This window comes from Eublepharis macularius, chromosome 18 (assembly GCF_028583425.1).
Source record: "Eublepharis macularius isolate TG4126 chromosome 18, MPM_Emac_v1.0, whole genome shotgun sequence".
In the NCBI taxonomy this organism is placed as follows: Eukaryota; Metazoa; Chordata; class Lepidosauria; order Squamata; family Eublepharidae; genus Eublepharis; species Eublepharis macularius.
The window spans coordinates 2,978,589-3,000,408 of record NC_072807.1 but is presented as its reverse complement, the minus strand read 5'-3'; the positions used below and the strand labels follow the sequence as shown (position 1 = coordinate 3,000,408).

Below are 21,820 nucleotides of genomic sequence, written 5' to 3'. Positions count from 1 at the left end.
CAACATCCAGAAACCAGTGGGAGAACACTTCAATCTACCAGGACACTCCATCAAGGACTTAAAGGTCACTGTAGTTCAACAGAAACCTTTTAAAATCCAATGGGAAGCTGCTGAATTGGAATTCATATGTAAATTTGATTCAGTCAGGCTGGGATTGAATAGAGACTATGAATGGTTATCTCATTATCAGAAGTAACTGACTTCCTTAATAGAAGCAAATTGATCTCCATATCAGAAGCTACTGTTTGCATCTACTCGGCCCTCCCCTCTCCACCTATATATCTGACCAGTTTCTTCTTGCCCTCCATGCATCTGACGAAGAGAACTGTGATTTTCGAAAGCTTATGCTACAATAAAATTGGTTAGTCTTAAAGGTGCTACTGGACTCTTTTTGATTTTTCACAGGAGAGAATGTCTAGACTAAACTACTTTGTTCCCATGTAACTTTTTTGGGTTTTGTGCCTGAATGCCAATGGGCCAGAGGGCAGAAGAACATCCCCTATAATTAATAGTCCTATTGTTTGAATAATCACTTCTGCCAACTTCTACCTATGAGTGCACACCTGAACTGAATAGATCGCTAAATAAAGCTTCTTCAACCATTGCTGTGAGGGGCTTGGGGATCTAACTGCCAGGGTTTGCCACCCTAGGACTGACAGTGAGACTACCAAGCAAGTCTAGAGTTGCTATGCAAAGGCAGGCAATGGCAATCCACCTCTGTTTACTTCTTGCCTTGAAAGCCCTACTGGGTAACTAAAAGTTGGCTGCAACTTTGTGGCTCTTTCCACCATCACCACACTGCTCGGATTGTACGTGTGTTCATTGTAACTTGTGAACAGGGCTAAGAACTGTGGGGAAAGAGCGGTCGATCTTCTAACTCCTCTTGTGCTGTGATGGCAGCCAGAGATGGCACTCTGCCACATCAGATTATACGTGGCAGCTCACGTGATTTCAGAGCCATTCTCTCCCCTCCCTTCCCAAATCCATGAACATAGAAAATTGGTGTGTTGGGGAGAGACATACGCCTCTTGTACATGGGCTGTTTGCCCTGGTTTGGATTTTAATTGGGAAGCTGTACCACCCCACCCACCCCCATCTGCCCACAGCGTCAGGGTGCTTCTGGGCGCCTCTTGGATTTTTCTTCACCTTTTGTCTGATCTGTTTTCATGCTATTTGCGTTTTGTACCTGTTTTTTAAACTGCCCCGCCTTTCTTCCTACTGAGGAGCCAAAGCAGCTCACCTGGTTCTCCGCTCCATTTTATCCTCAGAACAGCTCTATGAGGTAGGCTGAACTGAATGTGTGTAACTGGCCCGAGGTTACCCACCACACTTCCATGGCAGAGGGAGGGTTTGAACCTAGATCTCCCAGATCCTAGTCTGACAATAAACACTATGCCGTACTAGCTTCCATGTGAACGGGAAAGTCCATATTCCCAATCCTGCCCACATGGGCAACGTTTCCTATGTCCCAGGAGTATCTCACTACAGACATACACCTCCACTCCTGCCATCAAAAGGCTGTTTTGTAAAAAAAATAATAAAATCAGTCATTGACATATTATTCTAGCATTACAATTTTATTGCTCTCTGAATTCCCAGCATTCACTTTATTTAAAAAAAAACTCTCTAGCCCTTTTTGTTGCAGGGATATGCCTTTCCTCTTATATCTCTGCAATAAAAGGGGTGCAGACTTACCTTTTTTTTAAAAGGAAAGCTGGGATGTGGGAGCCCTGACAGATGGACCATCATAATGTAATAACAGTATAATGTTATTTGCTGGTTTTTTTAAAAAAATCCTGCAAGTCACCTAGTGGTTTGAGGGTGGTGGTGACCACCATAGCGGACTGGAGCAAGGAAAATGTGGTAGCCCCCTTGCTCTGGCAGTGAATGTAGAAATGTAGAAACCACACAAGCCCATCCCCATGTGGGGATGCAATTCCCCACATTGCAATTGCAATTGACTGCAATTCTTCTGCAATGTCAGTATTCCAAACAGAGGGGAAGATTTTGTATAGAGGAGCTTTCCATCCATCCCAGGAGGTGGCACACAGCTCCCTCTCTTCCGCCTCGCTTTACCACTTTAGTGGAACTTGATCTGTGTCTGCCATGCCTGAGACACAGGGCATTTATTCTTGACTGCCCTTTTGTCTTCCCCAGGGCTTGACTTACTAACTCAATGCCAAGATTCATGCCCAGGTAAAATGTCCTGACTTGTCCTCCAACTGCCCTTCTTGACATCCCATGTCGGCCTGGGAGGAGAGGCTCTGGGGGGGGGGGAGTTGTTTTTGGAGACCCGGGAAGCCACAATGACGGCCGTTTCTGGCAGCCAGAAGTACTTTTTGGAGGAAGACATTCTTTCGATGGGTGGAAGGAGGGTCTACTGAGACGGTATAATTTTTTAGAAGGGAGAGACGGAGGACTGGCAGAAGAGAGGGGGGGGGGGTCAGAGCTTCCAGTGGCAGCAGGGCCATCCTTTCAGAATAAGAGCTCGGGCATCCCAGGCAGAGGAGAGGGAGGAGCCATTCTTGACAAAGGAGCTTCTCTGCATCCAAGCAGGCATCTCTGTGTTGAACTGAGCCCTGCAATTCCGTTGATGGGGGGGGGGGGGAAGAGTCATGGGCGAAGGGAGGAGTGGACAAGGTGATGCATTCGCCCCCAAGGTTCCTAAAATTCTATTTTCGGTGGAGGGCTGAAATCTTCAGCTCTCAGCAGCTTTTACTCCTCTGTCATACCACCTGAGAACTGACCCCCCCCCCCTCCACAAAATCTCTGGCTAGCGTGGCTTTCCTCTGTGTGCACCTAAAGATTTCTTTTCACAGGATGTACGTTAGTGCGGGTGGCTGTCCATCAGAAGTTTCAGGAGGGCTGTGATCCCTTTATAGTTTTGTAGAGGTAAACACAGCACCTTACAAAAGCGATGCCGATCTGACTGTGAATAGACCCCCTGAAGCAGGGCGTTTCCTTCAGGCCCGTCTTATTCCGAGTTTTCAAGGCGTCCTCTCCTCTCCTTCTAAACTTTAGTGATGTACAACTTCAGCTTCATTGTACATCTATTCCCAAAATATCCTCCCCCGCTTCCAGTCTGTGGTAGACCCACCTATACTCATCTGCCTGCTACTTTTTAAGCACTGCCCACACTAGCAACTAGAGAGTATTGAGATGTCTGTGGGTTAAAAAAGATTAAAATATTCTGGCTACAAATGATTTACCCACTCCACCCCACAATTCACAGAGCAAACCGATGCATCATGACAATTAATCATTCGAGGCATTGCAGAGAGACAAAGAGGAAGGAAATGAAACATTAAGAATTGCTAAAGGGGCAGAAGGATGATCATTGATGCAGGCAGAGGAATTGTAATGATAAGATATTGTTCTTAATTGGTGTCCTGGAAAAGCAATTCTTTCCCCAGGCACTTATTTCTATGTGCACAATGTGATAGCAGATTGCCTTCTTACATACAAAACTTTGAGCAGGGCTGTGTGTTCCTTGTGTTTGACAGAAGCATGGGGGTGGGGGTGGGGGTGGAAACCCGTACTAAATGCAAAATTCAGCCACCTGAAAATCTCTGCCTTTTTAAAATGCAAGTTTCTAGCCTTTATCATTGTAAAGATACATTTGAAACTGTGATGGTGCCAAGTAAGATTTCAGAAACCGGAGGGATTCATGAGTAACATTTCTCATGGCTGGGAGGGGGGGCTTCAGTGTCGTGCAGAAACTCCTACCCCCTCCCTCTAATTAGCAAAACCAGAAGAAATTGTCAAAAAATTACAGAAAGCGTGCAGGTTCGTTCATTTTGTACAATAAACAGCCCATCCTGATACTAGCTTATATCTAATAAATGCTGACATAGGATTTCATTGCCTTTCAAGCCAGGGTTTAGGATGGTATACAGATCACAGAATTCAGCTTTTTTGGTACAGAATGAGGATTGCATAGTTTCCAAATTTATTTTATTTTAATTGTGCAGTAGACACAGCAAAATTGGTTTTCATTTATACAAATGACAAAGGCATGCCTGACAACTTCCCAACATGAACTGTGGAAGTAAGTGCTACAGTCCGTCATTCCAAGTAAAAAGAGCCTTAATGGCAAGGCAAGAGTAAAGCACTGCGCCATCTCAAGGTAAGCCTCTAGTACTCTATATATATAAGAAGAGAAGGAAGGATGGGAGAGTAATTGAATCTGAAATTCCTGCAAAGAGCCCAGGGTATGAATCTACCCCAGCGCTCTTTCTTTAAGCCAGAGCTTGACCAGGGAGACCAGAATGTGGAATCAGGGTTCTCCTGTGATAGTCATGCAATGTACATACCATGACGACATACATACGTACACGAACATGTGAAGCTGCCTTACACTAAGTCACACCAAGAGTCTATCAAGTTCCATCTTGTCTTCTTTGCCTGGCACTGGACAGACCGTGGAAGGCGACCACGGATCCCCACCCCCCAGTCAGAAGTGGGCCCTGTCATCTCAGGGCCCTTTGGGGTTCTAGAAAGAAATGCAGGCGTATCTTCTTCAGCAATTTCTCCTCTGTGCTGTGATGTGGCTGTAAACAGGGTAGTAATCTGTGTCTCCTGATCTTCTGGGGACCACTCTGGTACGAGATTGTGGAGAACCACGTGAGCGGGAAAGAAAAGGTACCTCAACATAGATCCTGTTTTTCCCCACAATGAACAGCTGGCACTTCATGGGCCCCCTTCCCCACTGCAGCTTTCATGCTTCCTGTGCTGAGAGTACATGCCCACAGCTCCCATCTTGACAAAAACGGCACTCACCTGTAGTCAATGGGGTGGGAGAGGCGATGTCCTGCACTTTTATCATCACAAGGTCATGTGTGAAGAGCTCCTCCGACCATTCAAGAGCAGTGTCCTGCTGTCTGTTAAGGACATCCCCTGGGTGAACGGAAAGGCTCCTGGCAACATGAGTGCGGCTTGAGGCTGGCATCTCCCCGCACTGTATGATACAGTTGGTGGTAAAAGGAGCTGGTTGTAGGAGAGTTCCCCAGTCGGCCATTGTGGGTGACCCATCCATTTGTACTCCTGCCAGAAGGCTTTGTTTTTGTCCTGCACTCCAAGGCCGTCCCATTGTGCCCCCTTGCCTCCATTTGCTCTGCTATTCTCTTGAATATGTCTATCTTCCTATGAGGGGGAGCCAGAACCTCCTGCACATTTCCCCTGCCCCATCGCTCAAGGAGATCCAATGTCTCCGTCTTGGGCCAGGAAACGTCTCGGCCACCAGCAGACATTTGAGGAGCCATCCCACAAGCATCCAGCTTGCTCGAGGGTGCGGCCGAAAATAGCCCACACATTCCGCCTTCCGACTGGGGGCCAAACATCACATGATGGTGCTGTGGGTTGAGGAGGGGGGCCTGAGTGGGTGAACCATCCGCCTTCCCTGTCGCTAGCCGCCATTTTGCAGCTCCTCATAAGATGGAACCTGAGCCGAAAGCATTGAAGTTGTGTGCAAAAAAAATTTAAAAAATAAAATGTGATCCAAATTAGTGCTGTCAAAGCATAGAAGTGAAGGACTGTGGAGGCCCATCGACCCATTAACCCGAATTTTTATTTTACGGATGGGCCTCAGTAACGTTGCAACATTGCAATCCCCCAAATCTTTTTTTAAAAGGAGGGCAGAAGGTTTGAGACTTCTTCAGCAATGAAAAATTATTTTGCGCGCACCATTTAAGCGTGGGCTGTTTGGTAAATCATTTGAAGAAAGCCATATATACTAAACATCTATCCCAGCATTACTATCTTTTTTTAATAAAAAGGAGTAGAAAAGGTGCAGAGAGTGGGGGACAGAGGGGCCGATTCCAGATGACTAACCTTAAGTCGCTTCATGCCGCCCTCTTCCGGATCGCGACGGGGAAAATGCGAAATATCGCGTTTCCTCGCGCGAGTTTTGCGCGACGACGCGCAAAACTCGCGCGAGGAAACGCGATATTTCGCATTTTCCCCGTCGCGATCCGGAAGAGGGCGGCATGAAGCGACTTAAGGTTAGTCATCTGGAATCGGCCTAGGAGTAGTTTCCAGTGGGTAGCCAACCACTCAGCACCCAGGGAAGGAAAGGGAGCGGGCGGGAGAAGCCCTATCACAGTAAGAGTTCTGCACACACGAAAACTGCATTAACACCAGCTTTTTAAAAAAATCACAATTTGTGCATAGGGAAAAAAGTAAGGGATAAACCAGGAAAAAATCAGTTCTGAACCTTTTGCCACCTTTTCACGTGAGAAGTCAAGAGAAGCAAAATGGAAACGAAATCACTATAATTTGCCCACGTGGAAAACACCCTTGTCTCCTTGCCAGGGGCGAACTCAGCCTTTGGATTTCTTACTCATTAGAGGTGTTAACAACCGCAACAAAACCCAGGATTCCCCACTCATTACAGGTGTTAATTAGCTTAGCAAAACAAGTAAATGGTCTCTGTACTTTTATCAATTAGATTTGAATTTTACATAATTACATTTTGCCCTCTGCTTCCTGCAGCACGTGGCCCTTTGGTCCTGCAGTTTCTTGTATTTCTCATGCTTTCTCTATAAAAGGCCTGCCTGATAAGGAGCCACCTGTATCTAAAGAAGCGAGATCTCTTCCACATAAGTTTATGCTGTATTTGTTGTTGCCGTTGTTGTTACACTTGAAGGTGCTGCCAGTAGACCCCCGTTTCCTATTGCTGCAACAGCCTAACAGGGGGGCTACCCCTCGGGAGTCCCAGCAAATACTGTTTGGGTTGACCTGGTCTAAGAGCATGAAGGAGGTATTGCAGTTTCCTTCAGGGGCCGGTTACACATTAACTAAGATCCCAATGCTAAAAAATGTTGCAGCTGCAGCGAAGCATGTTCAGTTACTTGGTGCAACAGGTTAAAGACTATTGTGGAAAAACTCTGTCAGCAATAAATCGGATGTGAAACGTTCCTTGTGTCACAGAGATTGTTCCTTTGTGCTGTCAGTTTCAACTGTTTGGATATCCTCTGAAGGCTGGCAAAAAAGAGGAGGAGAAGGCCAGGTAATTCTGGCGGGTCAGTGACAGCCCCAGACTCCCATAGTGCTGTCCCCTTAGCTGTCATCTTGCCCCCCCCCCCAGTTCCCATGGCTAGGATGCCAGGAACCCAAAGGAAAATAGTTCCCACGCTGTCGTCTCTGGAGCTGTTGCCTCAGAGTGGTTAGATGAGTGAGTAGCGCAGTAGTTAGATCATCGGACTAGGATCTAGGAGACCCAGGTTCGAATTCCTGCTCTGCCATGGAAGCTTGCTGGCTGACCTTGGGCTAGACCCACCCACTCAGCCTAACCTGCCTCACAGGGTTGTTGTGAGGATAAAATGGAGGAGGGGAGGACTGTGCAAACTACTTTGGGTAGCCACTGGGGAGAATGAAGCAAATATGTTTTGTGAGGGGAGCAAGCGAGGCAGCTCGTAAACGCAAACCATCGTCATGTGAAAACTGTTACAAGGTCACATCAGAAGTTCAGTGTGATAACAGCCCCTGTTGCCGAACTAGCTATAGGCCTGCCCATTCGACAAATGAGAAGAGGTGTTTTTCTGTTACCATAAGAAGCATCTGCACCTTCATACTTCATTTTATGTGATCATTTCAGTTACGGGGTTATGTGTTGCATCAGGTAGCTGGTTGCTTCCATACTAAAATCTTGTACAGACCGCAAAGTTCAAGTTCATCGAGATGCCCTCCTCCTACTGCAGGCCTCCAGCCTCCACGTGGCCAATGCCCTCTCAGCTCCGTCAGCTCCCAGCTCAAGTTGGCCAAAGAGCTGCTCCGTCTTGGGCCAGGGAGGTTTTATTCTCCCCCTTTGCTCACCCCCTGGGCAGCCCGAAGGTGCAGGTCAGAGAGGCCTTCCCTGGAGGTCCCAGGAAGAAACCTTCCTGGCATTCGAAGGGCCAGCCTTTAACAGAAAGCCTTCTGGCCGCATCTGCATGACGAAAGCCCAAGGCTGAGCGGGGCTTGGAAGCATCAAACTTCCCTTCCCCCCTCCTACTTGTTCTCAGCAAAGAATCTTTCTACACAAGAGCTCTTACGTGGGGACACTCAAGTGTAGGGAGACGCAATGTTAGCCAGGAAGCGTAGTTTTGAAAGACGGAGCCGGCGGAGATTGCCCTCAAAGGGTTTCTTAACTTCACCTTCACCTCTGTGAAAGGAAAGTGAAAGTGACAGAGCCCCAGGCCCAGAGCCAGGGTTTCTGGTGCCTGAGGCTGGGGGGGGGCAGCTTCAGGACTGCTCCTGCCCCCTCTTTCTCTCTCATGCGCAGAACGCGTGCGTGCACCCAGACTGCGGGGGTGGCGGGCAGCTGGGTGTCTGAATGGCTGGGCTGAGAGGTTGCCGGCCCAGCCAAGCACGGCGGATGGCTGGGGAGGCACGTGTGTGTCCTCCCAGCCCTCCTGCTCCATTGCTCCATGCGCCGCCCCAGACGCCTGCTGCGCCTGGCCCGTGGCTGCTGCTCCCGACCAGGGGTGTGTGTTGGCGGTGGCAGCAGCGCAGGAGAACTGGAGGCTGCAGTAGCTGCAGGCCAGGTGTGGCAGGCAGCTGAGGCGCTGCACAGGCAGCTTCCCATCCCTCCCAGTAAGCCGCCCACATGCTGCTGCTGCCAGCTCTGCAGCGTGCAGCCCTGGCCCTGGCCCTGGCCCTGGCTCCCCCTCCAGCACCTCAGAGCTGGAGGCGATCGCCAGGGTTGCTTCAATGGAGGCGCCAGCCCTGCAGAGCCCCATGTAAGATGTCTTGTGTAGAGAGACTCGAAGAGACACTTTTTAAACTGGGGGTGAAGGAGGGGTTTTTTGCACAGCGAATAGGGCTGTGTTCTAAGGAAATGGTTCAGAGAGATTCACTGACAGGGACAGGGTTGGTATGCTATACTACTAGATACTGTCTGTTGCTGTAAGTATGCTCCTAGTCAATAGCTCCACATTTGTTTAATACGTCATATCGATCTGCTTATGTTGTGTTTCAGCATTGTTTCCCAGCTCTGTGTCTGATTTCTGCAAGCCTTACTTATTATGTTGTTTATTGAATGTCCCAGCAGTTGATCACATGGACTTATTCTCTGTAATTCACCACAAGTCTTTGAGACAAAGATGGACTATAAATAACGCAAATAAATAAATGAGCACATGTGCAAATACCCTGGTCCAAAATGTCCAATTGGAAGTCACGTGCTTATGGTGCACGAGCCTCTTTAAGGCTGCAAAATCAAATCAAGCAGGAAATCTATTTCCCATCATCTTCACTGATGCTCTCAAGTTCAGGAATGGTGGGAGAGGGACTTCCGGTTTGGGATCCATGGAGGTCTAACGCAGCTCTAAGTGCAGAGCTGACCGGGCTGCCGTTTCAGCAGCCGGAGGGGCACAAATAGCCCCCGGCCACCTGCTCTCAGGCGGAGAACAGGCAAAGAACGCTCAAAGACCTCAGGGCGCGTTGATCTCGGGCGAGGGGGGGGGGTTCTGCGCTAAGGATTCTCTCTCGACCCTTGAGGTCCCACCCTTTGACAGGTCGGCATAGATCTCTGCGACAGACCCGGGGCCAGTGCGGCTGGCATAAGACCTTCGTGCCCAAGCTTCAACAGGGGGAAAATAAACGGAAAGAGAACTTAAGATTGAAGCAGTGATTACAACCCAGAAAGACGTTTGAAAAGGTAAAGATCACTATCTCCTGAATTGGGATGGATTGTTAAAAGCAACGAAGTTTTAAAAGGACTTTTTAAACTGCAACAGACTTACTATAAGGAGGGGGAAACCCGGCAAGAAATAGATTCCAAAAAGGACTAAGTAAAAAGAAGTAATTTCAGAAAAGAGACATTTGTTTATCATACCTGTGGTTGAGAATCGATAGCAGGCTGTGGGAAAACTTCTACCATCGCGAGAGCTGCAGCGGAGAGTCGGGAAACAGGAAGTACGTAATAGTGATAGAGTCGCCAGAAGGAGACGGCCCCTACTGGAAGACAGGAAGAAGGGCATCGCCATTTTTGAACAGGGAAGGGCCTTGGCTTCAGCAAGGGCGGAAGTAGGACATCTTGGATTACAAAAGGGTACAGAGAAACCATAGAGAAAAGACGCCCGACATTTTGGATTTTTGAAGCGATTTTTGTTCATTTAAAGGACCGGGACTTTTAAATTAATTAAAAGGACTACCAATTTGGATGCCACGGAGCTAAGAAAACGTGCAGACTCGTGGGAGCGAGGTAAATCAAGCCCCACGATGTCGAAGAAAGAGTGGCAAGCAGCCATAGAGAACTTGGACAAAAAACTTTGTGAAATGCTAAAGGAGCTTAAAGAAACAAAATTGGAGTTGGTGAAAGAAGTCAAAGATGTCAAAGAGACAGTTAAAAATGAGCTGGCAGAAGTAAAAAAGGGAATGGAGACGATACAAACCGACCTGCAGGCAGCGCAGCAAAAAGTTAACGATGTGGAGAAGGCGATGGACAACCTTACAGAGACGCAGCGAACGGACATGAGAGTAATGAGGGGAAGAATGGCAGTTGCGGAGAGTAAATATATGGAAAAGCAGCTGAGGTTTCGAGGTTTGTTGGAAGTAGAAGGAAAGACAGCACAAGAACAGGTGACTGAAGTGTTAGCTGAATACCTGGAAAAGGAGGAGGAGGAGGTTGTGGCTTTCCTAGATGTGGTGTACCGAATAAATTCTAGATTTGCGACCCAGAGAAAGGTACCAAGGGATGTGATAGTGCAATTTACGACAAGGAATGTAAGGGAAATGATAGTGACTAAGCAATTTCAAGATCCATTGATAGTTGATGGCAAGACAATTATCATCATGAAGGAGTTACCCAGATCGGTGCTCTTGGACCGGAAAAAATACAAAGTGTTAGTCCAGACTTTGAAAGACATGAAAGTAAGATACAGATGGGAATTACCGGAAGGGATATCTTTTGAATTTGGAGGGGTAAGAAAGCGCATCAGATCTGAATTGGAAATGGAAAGGTTCATGATGGACAATGAAAAAGACTTACCAACAACAAGGCTTTGAATATGGAGTGCAAAGTTTTATCGTGGAATGTAAATGGACTTAACTCACCTAATAAGCGAAAAAGTATTTTCCACTGGCTATTAAAACAGAAATGTGATATAGTTTGCTTACAAGAGACTCATATTAGAAATCAGGATGTAAAATACCTTAAAGTAAGTAAATTGGGCATTGAATTTGTAGCGGCCTCAAAAAAGAAAAAAAGGGGAGTGGTACTATATATAAAAGAAGAGCTGCAACCAAAGGTGATAATTAGAGATGGGGAAGCCAGATTTATAGCAGTGGAATGCATTTGGAACTTAAAGAAAGTGTTGGTGATTGGAATATATGCGCCTAATGGAGCTAAAGAGTGCTTTTTTGAGGATTTAAAGAAGCAACTAGATGAACTTTCATATGATCAGATAATACTTGCAGGAGACTTCAATGGAGTTACGAATTTGGAACAAGACAAGAAATCAGCCACTACACAAAAGAAAAGAGGATTATTACCAAAGACTTTTTTTGGATTAATGCAACAGGAAGCGTTGGAAGATGTGTGGAGAACGCAGAATCCCACAATCAGACAGTATACCTTTTTCTCTGCAAGACACTCTACCTTATCGCGTATTGATATGATCTGGGCCTCAAAGGACTTAGTACTTTGGACTAAGGAAGTAGAAATAATGCCTATGGTAGGCTCAGATCATAACCCAATTATGTGGAAATTTGGAAAAAGAACTAAGAGAAAAGGATGGAGAATAAATGAGGATTTGTTGCAAGAGGGAGAAAATATGGAAATGTTGAGAAGGGAGACTAAATTCTTCATACAGTACAACATGAATCAAGAAGTACCAACCAACAAGGTATGGGACACGTACAAGGCAGTAATCAGAGGTGTATTAATGGACTTAAATGGAAGACTCCGAAGGAAAAAAGAGGAGAAGAGACAGGAGATTATGGAAAAAATAAAAGCCAAAGAAATCCAGTTGAAGAAAAGACCAGGGAAAAAGAAAATATATCAGGACATTAAAATCCTTCAGGAGCAGTTGACGGCCATGAATAATAAAGAATTGGAATGGAATCTGAAAAGACTGAATCAAAAGTCGTTTGAAGGGGCGAACAAACCTGGGAAATTTTTGGCATGGCAATTGAAGAAAAGAAAGGAGAAAAAGATAATAAATAAAATATGTGATGACAATAAAGTACACCTGGAACAGGTCGCTATTAGCAGAGCCTTTTATAAATTTTACGCTAAATTGTATGATAAGAAAGAAGTGAATAAAGATGCGATAGCCGCATATCTGGAGAAAATGAAGCTGCCAGTAATGTCCGAGGAGTGGAGAGTTAAACTAAACAGTGAAGTAACAGAAGAAGAGATAAGGAAGGCAATACAGTCAACAAACTTGGGAAAAGCGCCAGGGCCTGATGGACTCACAGCTAAGTTTTACAAGGCAATGGCCAATGAACTGGTACCGTTTTTAAAAGAGGTGATCAATGGTGTTATGAGGGACCAAAGGATCCCAGATACCTGGAGTGAAGCAAATATATCATTGATCCCCAAAGAAGGACAGGACTTGACCAATGTTAAAAACTACAGACCTATCTCTTTACTTAATAATGACTACAAGATTTTTGCAAAGATCTTGGCGGAGAGAATAAAGGGGTGGCTTGCCGAAGTTATTGGAGAAGAACAAGCAGGCTTTTTACCAAATAGACAAATCAGAGACAACCTAAGGACAGTCATAAACGCTATAGAATACTATGACAGGCGATGTGATAAGGAGGTTGGTTTCTTTTTTGTAGACGCTGAAAAAGCATTTGACAATTTGAACTGGGACTTTATGTTTGCCACCATGGAACAGCTACAAATGGGGGAAAGGTTCATAAGAGCAGTGAGAGAAATTTATAGAGACCAGAGTGCAGCAATTGTGGTGAATGACGAGCTGACTAAAAAACTGATTATCGGAAAGGGTACAAGACAAGGTTGCCCGCTATCCCCATTGTTGTTTATTTTGGTTCTTGAAATTTTGATGATGCAGATTAGAGAAGATAATGCAATCCGTGGTATAAAGATAAAAGACTTTTCCTATAAGGTCAGAGCGTTTGCAGATGATATAATGTTAATTGTGGAAGATCCAATTGAAAACATGCCTAAGGTAATAGAATAAATAAAAGAGTTTGGAGACTTGGCAGGTTTCTATGTAAACAAAAAGAAATCAAAGATTTTATGTAAGAATATGATTAAACAAAAGCAACAGTTATTAACGGAAATAACAGACTGTGAGGTAACAAGTAAGGTGAAGTATTTGGGAATTGAATTGACTGCAAAAAATATAGATCTATTTAAGAATAACTATGAGAAATTATGGACTCAAATAGAGCATGATTTGATCAAATGGAATAGGCTGAACTTGTCATGGTTGGGAAGAATTGCAGTAATCAAGATGAACGTGTTACCAAGAGTTATGTTTCTGTTACAGACGATACCAATCATTAGGGACTCCAAGCAATTTGATAAATGGCAGAGGAAAATATCAGAGTTTGTGTGGGCAGGCAGGAAGCCTCGAGTGAAAATGAAAGTGTTACAGGATGCAAAAGAAAGAGGGGGAATGCAACTGCCCAACTTGAGACTTTATTATGATGCAATCTGTCTGGTATGGTTGAAGGATTGGATCACATTGAAAAATCGCAAACTGCTGGCCTTAGAGGGATACAAAAAATTATTTGGATGGCATGCATACCTATGGTATGATAAAGTAAAAGCAGATTCTATGTTCCTGCATCACTATATTCGGAGAAGCCTCTTCACAATTTGGAAGAAGTACAAAGAATACCTACAAGAAGGAATTCCCTCCTGGGTGGTTCCATATGAAGTAATAGATCCAAGAACGGTCGATAATGAACAACAGTGTTTAACGTATAAGGAGATAACTCAAATAGAATCCTTTAAAATAAGAATAAGAACGCAACAAGAGATGTCTCCAAACTACGACTGGTTTCAATATAGACAAGTTAGAGATCTTTATTACTCAGACTGTGCGAAGGGAGGGATAAGGATGGAAGACTCAGAATTAGAGAAAGTAATTTTACAAGAAGACCAAAAGGAAATTTCTAAGGTCTACAAAGTGTTGTTAAAATGGTATACTGAAGATGAGACAGTCAAAGTGCAAATGATGAAGTGGGCTATAAACTTTAACAAAGAAATAACAATGGAGGCGTGGGGATACTTGTGGAAACATACATTGAAAATCACGACATGTACCAATATTAAAGAGAATATTTACAAAATGATTTACCGTTGGTATCTGACGCCAAAGAAGATTGCGCTAGGGAACTCGAATATGTCTAATAGATGCTGGAAATGTAAAAAACATGAGGGATCAATGTATCATATGTGGTGGACTTGCGAGGTAGCTAGGCAGTACTGGGGGGAAATAATAAGAGTAATGAGTGAGATTTTACAATTTCAAGTTAACAAGAACCCAGAACTCCTGCTACTGAACTTGGGAATGGAAGGCATCCCAGCACAACATAGGACATTGATATTCTATATGACGGCAGCAGCCAGACTTTTGTATGCGCAGAAGTGGAAAGTACAAGAAGTGCCAACTACTGAGGACTGGATTTACAAATTGCTGTACATGGCGGAGATGGACAAAATGACAAGAAAACTGAGAGACCTTGATCCAGGGCAGTTTAACACGGACTGGGGAAAGCTGAAACAATATTTGGTGAAAAAATGGGAGGTGGGAGGAGAACTGTGGCAGTTTGAAAATTATTGAGGTACACAAGAGGAGAGAAGTGACTATACCGAGGGGGTGGAGAGTTAATGGAAAAATTCTAAGCAACTTTATATGATTTTTAAGTATTATATTAAGTAGCAATAGCGTTGATACTATGTGAATTAATGGGATAGAAATTAACTAATCTATATTTTTTGGAAAGATAACCGTATAACATAGAGTGAATATATACATACATACGTAAATTCAAAGATAGGTCTAATTGTTAGACTTATGGTATATGTATAGATAAAGAACAACATATAGAACAGAAGCCTAAGCAAATGACAATAAGTGTGTATAATAAGTATGTGTATAGAAGTATTGGAATAGATGTATAAAGGGGGGCAAATTGTTTGTCCCATATTGAAGAGAATAGAAGGAGTAAGATAAAACACAGGTTATCAAAATGAATATTATTAGTAGTTTTAATGAAGAAGATAGATTAAGAGGATTTTATTTATATGACAATTTATATGACAATTTATATGTGAAAGGAAGTGGAAATAGTGCTTAGAAGAATCTGAAAGTATATTATAATAAACAAATAAAATAAATATGAAGGAGTAGAGCGAAAGTGGATAGGGGGTTGGAAAACTGTTGGAAGTCAATAAAAAGGGGGGGGGAAGGGAGGGGGTTAGAATTAGAAAAAATTAAAGAATGTGATTATAATTGTTATTATATGTTTCTAATCCAATAAAAATTCTTTTTTAAAAAAAAGAATGGTGGGAGAGGGAGAGAAAATTCTCTCTCCCCTTTCTCCAGTCCTATGCATTTTTATTTTAAATCTCCTTCATGTCCCTCCTTAGCCATTTTATTTTCTTTTAAAAAAGCGTCCAGGTTGCTCAGCGAAGGGTGAGGCTGGAGAGAGTTGCTATCAGGTTGCCTGGTGGGCTCTTGGTCTCCCAAAGCAGATTTGCCACTTTTACAGCCAAACTCACCCAGGATTGAACGGAGGGGACTGTTAACCGTCATAGCGAGTGTGTTTCCAAAAAGGAGGGAACACCTGGCTATTTGCTTTCCTTGCTACATGGCAAGGCTGGTCTGAGGTAACTTGTCATCCCAGGCAAGCGACACTCGCCCTCTCCTGGGCTGGTGGTGCACCAGGAGGGGATGCCTGAATAATTACCTTTTATTTTTCTACTGAAAAATTATTTTTATTTTTTAAATTTTTCTTTATTATTTTATTTTTCGCTATTTTTTTTTCACTAAGAAACTGTACATTTAATTAAGTGCCTCTGGAGCTGGCTGATGAATTTGGAGTTGTGATTGAATGTTTTCAGGAAGAACTTAGACTTATCAGAGTGGATTGATGGCCCTAAATTGAGGGATGGGGGTTTAGCCAGGGTTGTGATCAGTGGGAAGAAAGGAGAGTGGAATGTCCGAGGGGAATTGTCTCAAGCACCTTCCGTGCCAAAGAGCTGCGTATTCCGAGGCTTGGGGGGGGGGTCAGAGTCAATAACACCGAATCACTCGCCATTCCGTTCACACGGCATGTGCATTTCAGTCTCCCAGTCGGGAGCCAACAACGTTTTGCCCAGCTGGACAGCTGGCTTACTCTGGCATGAGGCGCATTAGTTAAGGCTTTATGATTCTTCCAATCATAAGCAGATATTAAAATGGCGGAGACTAGGCGGACTGCTCACAAGGGACCCTGTGTCTTGGTGGGAGCTCTGACTCATGCAAGCTTCTCCTGGAATAAATTCTGTTTGTCTCTAAGTTGTCACTGAATTCCCACTGTAACAGTTGCATGGAATTCTGCCATCACTAGTAAGTTTAAGCAGGCAACAAAGGAGAAAAATCAGTGGGACGGGATGGTGAATTTCATGTATTGCTTTGCAATAATCAGCTAATTATTTGACTGTAGGCTTCCAGTGAAAATAACAATGTAGTTCTGTTCCACTTTCTCTGCTGGGGCCACAATCCGAAATGGCACCTTCCAGATAAAAGGCACTCTTCTTCAAAAACGCCTTCCTTGTTCTCCTCTTGCGTTAGACAAACCCTTACACTGATGCAGAGTGGGCACCTTGGGCAATGCAGAGAATGGCTTCTAAACTGGCTCTGTGCCCCCCGCCGCTCTCTCTCTCTCTCTCTCTCTGTCTGCCTTTTGCCTGGAGATGCCAGGGATTGAATTTAGGATTTACTGCATGCAAAGTAGGTGTTTTACCACTGAGCTTAAGCCCCATTCCAGGCTAAAGAAGAAAACAATAGAGTTTCAGCCCCAAACAGAACAAGAAGCCGATATGGAAGCGACCTCAGTCTAAGGCCCCATTTATGTACGTTATGTGCTATCAAGCTGCTTCCAGTTTAGGGTGACTCTATGAATTAATAACCTTCAAAACATCCGAGCATTAATAGCCTTGCTCAGGTCTTGCAAAGTGAAGACTATGGCTTCCTTTATTGAGTCCAGCTATCTCATTTTGGGTTGTTTTCTTTTCCTACTGTCACCTTCCTAAACATTAATGTCTTTTCCAGAGAATCTTGTCTTCTCATGATGTGACCAAAGTACAATAGTCTCAGTTCTGTCATTTTAACTTCTAGGGAGAATTCAGTTTGATTTGATCAAGAACCAACTTATTTGTCTATTTGGCCAAACTCTGGTATCCATAAAACCTTCCTTCAGCACCACATTTCAAATGAATCAATTTACTTCCTATCATCTTCCTTTACTGTCCAATTTTTACATCCATACATAGTAATAGTAAACACCACAGTATGAATTATCTTGATCTTGTCCCCAGTCCCACTTTCTTATCCTTAAGGATCTTTTCTAGTTTCTTTATACTCGCCCTTCCAAGTCTCAGAGCGGGACCACAAGTAACGCCTGACACAGGTTGGACACTAGTCAGCTTCCCTCAAGTTTTGATGGGAAATGTAGGCATCCTGGTCTTGCAGCTTGGCTCTCCAACTGCTGTCCAACGGACTTTTCAACTGTCACTTGTCCAACAGTCCGCCAAGCTGCCTACATTTCCCATCAAAACTTGAGGGAAGCTGGCAAGTGTCCAACCTGTGTCAGGCGTCACTTGTGGTCCTGCTCTAAGTCTCCTAATTCCTTGGTTGCATCTTCTGTTTGGTTGATGATCGCGCCAAGAAATAGAAAATCTTTAACTATTTCAATTTTTTAATTGCCAGCACGTTAAAATGTTGTAATTCCTTGGTAAGCATTACTTTTGTTTTCTTGATGTTCAGCTGCAACCTGCTTTGGCACTTTCTCCTTTAAACTTCATCAGTAGTCATTTTGACTCTTCACTATTTTCTGCCAGTAATGTGGTGCCAGCTGTATATCTCAAATTGTTAATGTTTCTTCCACTGATTTTTCACTCCTCCTCCTTCTAAATCTAACCCAGATTTCCTTATGATATGTTCTGCATATAGTGTTGAACTGATAGGGAGATAATAAACATCTTTCGCCCATTGGAAACCATTCTGTCCTAACAGCCTCTTGTCCAGAGTACAGGTTGTGCATCAACGCAATCAGAGGCTGTGGCACATCTGTTTCTTTTACCACCACCCATAGCTTTTCATGATCCATATGAAGACTTTGATCAAATTAAAGGTTTGAACAAGTTGGCCCAACAAATTCACATTTCAATTTGCCCCCCCACACACACACACCTACCGCAAAACCAACCCACATTAGCACAAATTTTGTGGAGACGACTGAGAAAAGAGGCCCCCCCAAATGTTCCCGTGCCACTGGGATGGGAAAAGTCAGACAGATTTTAGGGAAAGTAGAGAATGACACCCCATGTGCCACAGAGGAAATCTCACAGAAACTCTCAAATGAAGCTACCTAATGCTGTTGTGTAATATAATGTAGGTCACGTGTTGTTCTAATGTTAACTTCTCATTGCAGGTGTGGGAGGGGTGGCCAGTGATGAAAGGCTACTGCGGACGGCACCTTGGGGCCCGGAGCCAGTGAGGGGAGCTGCAGAGAGGGAGGAGAACTTGGGTTTCCCAAAAGGTACACCTCACTCTCCCTTTCAGCCGGAGGCCAAGTGGGATCCATCTTACGAAGATGTGCTTGCTTGCCACTGCCTTGGGCTTGTAGCTGGGTGCTGCTCGGTTCTGTTCTGTGGAGTTCCCCCACTGGCTAAAACCAGTGCCTGGTTCTCTTGGGCTAAGCTGTAAGAGTGTCCCTTGCTTCAGTTTGGTTTGGGTGGAATAGATGTGATTCTATGGTGTAAAGTTGGTCCTCATGGGGAATAACAACAACAACAACAACAACATTCAATTTATATACACCCTGTGTGTATGTACCCCAAGAACCAACATGTAAAACTTTCTCATCATCAAACTTTCAACCCCTCTCTCACAAGCCCTGGGTGGAAGACCTCTCCTTGCCTACAGACAGCCCCCCAACCTTAAACGACTTCTCACTAACAACCATGAATCGGCCAGCAGAGTCACCAGCACAGGTACCAGGCCCTGCAACAGACCCAGATGCCAACTCTGCCCCTATATCTACCCAGGGAATACAATTACAGGACCCAATGGCATCAACTACACTGTCTCTGGCTCTTACAGCTGCTCATCCTCCAATCTGATATATGCTACCATGTGCCAACAATGCCCCTCTGCTCTGTACATACGACAAACCAGACAACCTCTGTACAAAAAAATAAATGGACACAAGTCTGACATAAAAAATGGCAATATCCAGAAACCAGTAGGAGAACAATCTACCAGGACATTCCATCAAGGACTCAAAGGTCACCATAGAAACATTTCAAAAACTAAATCCAAGCTGCTGAATTGGAATTCATATGTAAATTTGACTCAGTCAGACTTGGATTGAATAGAGACTCTGGATGGTTCTCTCATTACCCGAAGTAACTGCCTTCAGGCATTCCATTCAGATTCTGCCATGGAGGGAAGCGGTCACGCCCAGCCTGGATTGCACACTCCACCTCTCTCATGACTTTTGCAATTGATTTACATTTACATGCCCCTGTCAGGATGTCTCCTGTCATACTCCGTGAGGCCTGTTTGATTCTGTGTGGCTCTGATGTTAGAAGCTGTTCTCTACCTGAAATGTGAGAGCCTGTAATCTCTTTCTCGCCCTGTGGTCTCTCTTTCGCCTGAGAAGCTGGGCCTCATGGCCTTGGAGTTTCTCACACATCATCTCTGCTATGTCCTGCTGCTCATTTATTAATCTCAGCTAACTGTTTCCTGGAGGGTGGAAACTCTGGGGCTGGGTTTAGAATCCTATATACATTGTGCTTGTAGAGAAACGCCATTCCTGGCAAGGATTGTAATAGGGAATGAATTAGTAGCTTATCAAATAAAATGCTTTAACTCCTGCAGTTCCTGGACTCATGCAGTGAAGTCTTTACTTGGCAGAACCTCACAGGCCCTCACTCCCTGCACCCTCTCCCCCCTCCCCTCCCCACCTATATATCTCTGGCCAGTTTCTTCATACCCTCCATGCATCTGACAAAGAGAACTGTGATTCTCAAAAGCTTATGCTACAATAAAGTTGGTTAGTCTTAAAGATGCTACTGAGCTTTTTACTATTTTGCAACTACAGACTAACATGACTGACTCCTCCGGATCTATTTCTCATCATTGAGAACAATGATGGGCAGTGGCAGGTCAGCCTGCTCAGAGGGGTACATGAGTAGTGGGGGAGCTTCAGTTTGGTTCTGTTGGACTTTCTGTGTCTGGAGTTTGTATTTCGTAGTATGCTTTTGGCCAGAGCAGCCTTGCTCCAAGTGTTTCTGCCGTGGGAGTCAGCCTGAACTGTTTTCTCCACATGAGGAACAAATGGAGTGGCTGGGGCACACCTTGTTCAGGGGCCCGCAGTATTGGATCCTGGTGTCCAATATTCCTGAACCTTGGGAGGTCTTTAGAGGACAGTTGGGAGTATGAAAATATGGTGGATTTTGATTGCAAAATGCCACCCCCATCCACTTGGATAGCCCTGAGATAGTTTTCCCTATAGGGAATAATGGAGAGTGGCTGGGGACACCTTCTTTGGGGGCCCATAAATTTGGTCCCCGGGATCTAATCTTTATGAAACTTGGGGGATCTTTAGATGACCATTAGGAATAGGTTTCCTACGAGCTTGGACAAAAAATTACCTCCCCCCGCCCCACCACAGGATAGCCCCAAACTGAGTTTACCACAGGAAACAATGGCCGAATTTTACCCAGTTTGCTCTGTCTGGTGTAGTGGTTAAGAGCGCGGGACTCTAATCTGGAGAACCAGGTTTGATTCCCCACTCCTCCACTTGAAGCCGGCTGGGAGACCTTGGGTCAGTCACAGCTTCTAGCTCTCTCAGCCCAACCCACCTCACAGGGTGTTTTGTTGTGGGGATAATAATAACACACTTTGTAAACTTCTCTGAGTGGGTGTTAAGTCATCCCGAAGGGCGGTATATAAATCGAATGTTGTTGTTGTTATTACTGAACTGAACTGGACTGTGTTCTGCAGGCTTGGATATGAAACAGCTCCATTTCTGTTGATTAACTCCGCTTAGCTTGGTTAATATGCTGTATATAGCTCCTGACAGCTTTCGTTCCAGTATTGTGGCCTCAAGATCAGAAATAGATATTAAGGAAAAGATTAGATGTGGCAGATCAGAGCAGGCTCAGCAAGAATTCACTACAGAACTAGGGTGTTATATTGGCTAGGGGGCCCCATTAGGACCAGATCTCCACGAAGCCAGTCACTCTAGCCTGCCTCACAAGGTTGTTGTAAGAACAAAGACGGGGGAGAACAATGTACGTTGATCTTTGGATGGGTGAGATAAAAATATGGACATATTTCTCCTGACCCCCTGCCCACCTACATGCAATATGAAACACCACCTCTGTTCTGGTTCAGATGCACTGAGCTGCTGCCTATCAAAAGCTCATGCCTTTAAGACGAACTCACAGGAACAAATGAAGATGCAGAATTCTTGGTGGTGGGGGGGTTTTCCCCCCTCCAGGAGAAAAAAGAGTTGCTCACCTGGAATCCTAAAATGTCTGTCCCATTCCAGAGGAAGACAGCAGGGGGCAGCAGACTCCAGTCCAAAAGGAACCGTTCCTTGATTGCCCAATTCCTTTCGGACACCCGCTATCGGCCTTCCC

At 44.7% G+C, this 21,820-nt stretch overlaps 1 long non-coding RNA gene across 1 annotated transcript; it reads right to left on the bottom strand.

Annotated features, from left to right (window-relative positions):
* Positions 1-4,119: 4,119 nt before the first annotated feature.
* LOC129345832 (uncharacterized) lies at positions 4,120-9,853 on the bottom strand. The gene is made up of 3 exons (XR_008598621.1): positions 9,815-9,853; positions 4,780-4,896; positions 4,120-4,598 (listed from the first exon to the last, which is right to left on the bottom strand). It is a non-coding gene; the product is annotated as an uncharacterized LOC129345832 (long non-coding RNA).
* Positions 9,854-21,820: the final 11,967 nt, after the last annotated feature.